The sequence below is a fragment of the Vicugna pacos genome, chromosome 1 (genome assembly GCF_048564905.1).
Source record: "Vicugna pacos chromosome 1, VicPac4, whole genome shotgun sequence".
Lineage (NCBI taxonomy): Eukaryota > Metazoa > Chordata > Mammalia > Artiodactyla > Camelidae > Vicugna > Vicugna pacos.
In genome coordinates, this window is record NC_132987.1 from 48,390,984 (window position 1) to 48,398,303 (window position 7,320).

Consider the following 7,320-nt stretch of genomic DNA (forward strand, 5'->3'; position numbering starts at 1 on the left):
CTGTCACCCACCACAGGTGAGCCAGAGTTTGCAGCTTGAATCTGAACAAGTTAATTGCCTGCAAAAACAAAAACAGCAATACATTTTGAGGAATATAGCAGAATCTAGAGCCAACACGGGATAACATTCACAATGTTTAGGATGCAGCCCAAATTATGTTACATGCAGGTAACCAAGAGAATATGAGCCATCTTCACGGGGAAGGACAATCGGCAGAGCCCAACTCTGAGATGATCCGAAGATGGCATTAGCAGACGACTTTAAAGCAGGTGATATAAACATATAATCAAAGAGGTAAAAGAAAATACACCTTTAATAAATGAAAAGACAGAAAATATGAGCAGAGAAATAGAATATATAAAAAATAACCAAATAGAAATTTTAGAAGCAAAAAATACAATATTAGAAGTTCAAATGTCACTAATTGGACTTAATAATGGAGAAAATAGATTAAAAATAAAAATAAAGACACATAAAGACCTGAGATAGATCAAAATATCTAACATATGTGAAGTTGTAGTCCCAAAAGAGAAGGAGACTGAAGTGGACAGAAAAAAAAATTTTTTAAATGTTCACAAATTTGGAGAAAGACAGATTCAAGAAGCTCAGCAAATCCCAATCTGAATGAGTCCAAAACGTACCTCACCACTCCTCACCCTGCCAGGTGCATCATAATCAAACTGTTGGAAGGCAGAAGATAAGAAAATAAATCTTGAGAGCCAGAAAACATACATATATACCATGGAATTTTCATCAGAAACTCTGGAGGATGAAGACCGTGAACAGTATCTCTAACTTATCAAAGCAAAACAAAGAAAACAACAACAAAAAATCCAGAATTCTACATCCAGCAAAAATATCTCCCAAGAATGAAAGAGAAAGAAACACATTTTACATAAAGGAAACCTAGGAGAATTAATCACCAGTACACCAACACTAGAAAAAAATTCTTAAGTTCTTCAGGCTGAAAGGATATGGAACTGGGGCAAAACTCAGATCTTCAGAAATAAACAAAGTGCACCAGAAATGGTAAGAATCTTAGTAAATGACAGGCTATTTCTTTAAAATACCCATGACTATTTACAGCAAATTTATAATGGACATCAGAAAGGCAGGCAGAAAATGGCCTAAATTGCAAAGTTTCTGCATTTCATATTAGGTTATATTAACTCCAGCTAGAGAAAATATTTTGAGCAAAAGTAGAGTTTCCCTTACTGACATATTTATCCATTTACCAACAGGATTTTAGAAATTTTCATCCACGTTTAATATATTTTACTTTATTTTTAAATTGTGCTTGTTTCATCAGTAGATATACTAAAAAAATAGGATACAATGGTAATTTTTTTAATTTCTGGGCAAGGATCACACAAATAATTAAATGATTTACAAATAATTTGATAAAAATGAAATGATAGAGTTAACTTATTCAACAAATACTCATGGAATGCAGTAATGGAAAAAATATATGTATTTGGATTCTCTCAGATCATACACACACACACACACACACACACCCCGCCCAATACCAGCTGGATTAAAAGCATATGAGGAGGGATGGAAACTTTACCTTTCAAGTGAAGACATATGTCTTATTTTAAAACAAGACACAGACAGCACTAAAAATGAAATGTTAAGAAATAACAGATAAATAAGCATTTAAATTAGAATGTTTTGCATCAAGAAATATTAGAAAACACATAAAAGATAATTCACAAACTAAGAGAAGAAAATTAAAACTACTCCTAAAAATCAGCAAGTAAAAAAGAACTAGTTCAAAGGAAAAGATATGAACAGATATTCATAGAAGAGAAAACAAAAATGGTCAATTAAGAGGCAAATATATATCATCCATTAATAATCAAGGAGATTATAATTAGTCCACAGTAAAGTAGCATTTTATTCCCATAAGATTAGCAAAAATTAAAATACCTGATAAGATCACATTTTAGTAAGAATGAAAATTAATGGAACTCATGTATTATTATGAGAAGTAAATTTGTAAAAGCCACTTTAGACAGCAATTTTGCAATATCAGGTAAATTTAAGATGCAAATATGCTACTCTTCAGGAGTTTTACTTACAGACACATAGCTAGAGAAACTCTTGCACAAATGCACAATATCATATTGCATAAGAATAATTACTACAGTGTTGTTAGTAATAGAAAAACATCATTGAAGGGAATAAATCTATTATGTTATCTTCATAAAAAAGACTACTATAAGGCAGTGAAAATGAAAATTGAAACAGGTGTTTTAGAGATCAACATAAGTGTATCTCACAAAGCATAACACCAAACAAAACACAAGCTGCATTTATATAAAACTTGAAAATGCGTAGTAAAACTATACAGTTGACCCTTGAACAACATGGTTTGAACTGTGCAGGTCCAGCAATATGGGGATTTTTTTCCCAATAAATACATAGGAAAACTTTTTGGAAATTTGCAGCAATTAAAAAAATAAACAGATACACTGGCCTACCCTAGAAATCTGAAAAAATTAAGAAGTTAGATGTGTCATGAATGCATAAAATATACATAGATACTAGTCTGTTTTATCATTTGCTACCATAAAATATATACAAATTTGTTACAAAAAGGGAAACTTTCTCAAAACTTATGCACACAAATACAGACTCTATATGGCACCATTCGCAGTCAAGAGAAGTGTAGCGGGCTAGGGTATAGCTCAGTGGTAGAGTGCATGCTTAAGAAAAATACAATATGATATCACTTATATGTGGAATCTGAAAAAAAAAAGACAAACGAATTTATATACAAAACAGAAACAGACTCACAAACATAGAAAACAAACTTATGATTACTGGAGGGGAAGACGGTGGGAAGGGATAAATTGGGAGTTCCAGATTTGCAGATACTAACTACTATATGTAAAATAGATAAACAACAAGTTTATACTGTATAGCACAGGGAACTATATTCAGTATCTCCTAGTAACTTATGGTATAAAAGAATATGAAAACAAATGTATGTGTGTTCATGTATGACTGAAGCATTAAGCTGTACACCAAAAATTGATACAACATTGTAAACTGACTATACTTCAATAAAAATATATACATACTAAAAAAAAGAAAAAGAGAAGTGTAAGCAAGTGTAAAGGACACAGTATTAAATCATAACTGCATAAAATTAACTGGAGTACATACTGTACTTCTGTAATAATTTCACAGCCACTTCCTGTTGCTGTTGTGGTGAGTTCAAGTGTTGGGAGTAACTGCTTAAAATGTGGTGTGATGCTAATAATCACAGTTTTCTGTGAGCAGTTTTCTCTCCAGTAAATTGTACATGGCAGTAAAAAGTGATCTCTCACGGTTCTTATGTATTTTTCATCATGTTAAGTGTAATGCCATAAATCTTGAATAGCACCATGGGACCCATATGAAGTGCCACTGGGATGCTGGCACTCCCAAGAAGCAGAGAAAAGTCATGACATTACAAGAAAAACTTAAGTTGTTTGATATGGACCATAGATGGAAGTCTGCAGCTGCATTTGCCCACTACTTCAAGATACAGCCAGCATAAGGACAAATATAAAAACAGGAAAAAGAAATTCTCAAAGCCGTCACTGCACTATGCCAGCAGATGCGAAAATTTTGTACCTCTTGTTAAATACCTTTTTACTTGCATTGAAAATGCAGCTTTTACGTGGATGCAGGATTGCTATAAGAAAGACAAATGTATGGACTCTAATACAATATGAGAAAAAGTGAAGTCATTATATGACTACTTAAAGCAAAAGGAAAGAGAAGGATGTAAAGCTAGAGAATTTAATGCCAACATAGAATGGTTTGATAATTTTAGAAAGAGGTTTGACTTAAAAAAAAAAAGTCAAGATAATAGGAAAAGCAGTTTCTGTTGACCAAGAGGCAGCAAAAAAGTTACCAGATGCCATTAAGAAAATCACTGAGGAGAAAGGATATCTGCATGAATAAATTTTTCATGCAAACGAAAGTATCCTATTCTGGAAAAATATTTCCAGGAGTACAGTTGTTAGTAAGGAAGAAAAGTGAGCATCAGGATTTAAGGAAGGAAGGGACAGGCTAATTCTACTCTTCGGTGCACGTGCAGGAGGGTTTATGATCAGGACTGCCCTTGTCTATAAAGCTGCTAACCCTGGAGTTTGAAGGAAAAAAAACACAAACACCAGCTGCCAGTCTTTTAGTTGTGCAAAAGAAGACCTAGATAACAAGAACCCTTTTACAGGATTAGTTTCATTGATGCTTTGTCCCTGAAGTCAGGACAGTATGTTGCTAGTAAGGTATTGCCTTTTAAAGTTCTTCTGATACTGCACAATGCCCCTGGCCACTCAGAACCCCATGAATTCAACACTGAAGCTGTCAAAGTGGTCTACTCTCTCCCCAAACCTCTAATTTAAGCCTCTAGATCAGGGGGTCATAAGGTCTGTAAGGCTCATTACACATGATATTCATGGAAAAGATTGTCATTGATACCAAAGAGAACCCCGACAGAGACACCATCATGAAAGTTTGGAAGGATTACACCATTGAAGATGCCACCATTGCTACAGAAATGATGTTTTGAAAGCCATCGAGCCTGAAATAATAAATTCTTGCTGAAGAAAACTGTCCAGGTGTTGTGCATGACTTCACAGGATTTATGGTAGAGCCAGTCAAGGAAATCATGAAAGAGACAATGGATATGGCAAAAAAAAAAAGAAAAAAAATTGGGGTGGGGGAACTAAAGGATTTCAAGATGTGGATCTTGGGAGAAATTCAAAGTCAAATAGAAACTACACTAGAAGAATTCATGGAAGACAACCTGATGGAGATGAGCGCTTCTGGGCCAGTGCAAGATGCTGAGGAAGACAATGTAGAAGAAGCAGTGCCAGAAAACAAACTGACATTAGACAATCTGGCAGAAGGGTTCCAGTTACTCAAGACTGCTCTTGACTTTTTTAATGAGATGGACCCTTCTATGATATGGGCACAGAAACCAAAGCAAATTTAGAAACATTTTTAGAGAAATGAAAAAGCAAAAGAGTCAGACAGAAATTAAAATGTATTTCCATAAAGTTACAGCAAGTGTGCTTGCCTCTGCTGCCATCCTTTCCGCTTCCTCCACCTTGTCCACCTCTGCCACCCTGAGAAAGCAAGAACTACCTTTCCTCTCCCCGCTCCTCCTCAACCTACTCAAAATAAAGATGATGACCTTTATAATGATCCACTTCCACTTACTAATAAATAAACATCATGCATATGTGTATCTTCATGTGAAAACCTAATAATGGTATGGCAAGAACAATATGAGACATTTAAAATTTATTTATTTATTTATTTTTATTTTATTTCTTTATTTTGGCTATGGGAGGGAGGTAACTATTTATTTATTTATTTATTTATTTATTTATTTATTTATTTATTTATTTACTTTTGGGGGAGGTACTGGGGATTGAACCCAGGACCTTGTGCATGCTAAGCACGCACTCTACCATTTGAGCTATAACCTCCCCCCTAATATGAGACATTTTTGTGTCATCATCATTATCACCTAAGTATTCATCATGTAGAACATTATGTGCAAGACTTGTATGGAAGTGGTATTTAATATAAAATCAATCATGTGTTATTTTTCTTACTGTTCTATAATTTTGCTTTCAAAGAATTAACGTTACTATACAGTATCCCTCTCTCCCTTATAATTGGAGAGACCACATATCAGCCTATCATCACAAGGAAGTGGTTTTTTTAAAAAAATGTAACAATGTTTCTAATACTGTATTACAAATATGACTGTACTACTGTATATTATAAACATTTTGTAACAATTCACTCATTAGTGTCTAGGCCAGGCTACCATGAAGCTGTTATATCGATTACACTAGGCTATTCTAATACAATCATTGCTGTTTCTTCATTATCAGTGCACGAATCATTATACCCATAAATAAATATGAATTTCTTTTTCACTTTTGATGTCTAGTGTTAGTAATATGCATCACATTACAGTGTTTGTATTATATAAGACAATATTGATGTAGGTATTGACAGGCAATTCATCTTGTAAACAGATGATGCAAACTTAAGGTATTGATAAATACAGTACAGTACTGTAGATGTATTTTCTCTATGATTTTCTTAATAACATTTTCTTTTCTCTAGCTTAGCTTATTGTAAGGATACAGTATATAATACAAATAACATACAAAATACTTGTTAATTGATTGTTTATGTTATTAGTAGGACTTCCAGTCAGCAGTAGGTTATTAATAGTTAAGTTTTGGGGGAGTCAAAAGTTATATGTGGACTTTCAACTGTGCAGGAGTCAGCGCCCCTAATCTCTCCATTGTTCCAGGGTCAACTGTATATTGTATCTGTGTCCATATATCTATAGTAAAATTATCAATAAATCCATACAACTGTAATAATAAACACTTAATTCAGTACAGTGATTTTTTTTTTTTTTTTTGGAAGCAGGCTGATGCAGTCAGGGAAGGATTCATTTCATAGAAGGGAGAATAGTCAGGAGGCTATTACACAAGTCCTAGCAAGACAAGATCATTTGAACTAGAAAACTTTAGAGTTTCTGATCCTGATCTGAATCCTGCTTTTTATTTTAAATTTACCAGTGGAACCTAATCCATTAGAGATCTCAGACTTAATGGACAAATGTGTCACTTTTCATTACATGAGAATCCTCAAACTGAAGCTACGCTTTCCTCATTATCAGACAGAAGGAGCACCTATCTCCTCACCTTGTTGCAAAGCTATGTGACAGTACTCACCTCGCATCAGTTTTTATAACTAAACAAACCACAGAGTTATTTATACAGTGTTCACCCAAAACAGCAATGAGAAAATATATCAATGTAGTACATTTTATGAAAGCTTAACTTTTGCTAAATATTTGAGTTACACAATTTTGGCAACTGAACAACTTTTTCTGCCTGCTTCTCTTTCTCTAATATATAGCCTTGAGAAATGAGACTTCATTAATATTGTTGTAAACTCAATATCTGGATACGTCTATTCTCCTAACATTTCATTCTAAATAGCATACTTCACACCTGAAAAATTGCTTATCTTGATATGATTTTCTAACAACAATTCTCCACACATATTTCAATGTGATGCCTGTCATCCAGGAATTTCAGAATGTTTCAGTCATGTCAACACATTAAACATGTTTTATATATTTTATATATATATATATATTTAGTAAATTTTTTTGCAAGATATTCAAAATTCTTTAGACAGTAGTTTATAAGTTTTTACAAGTGAAGAGGTAAAAAAAAAAAAAAAAAAAAGCTCTTAGTCTCATTCCTTTCTCTCCAT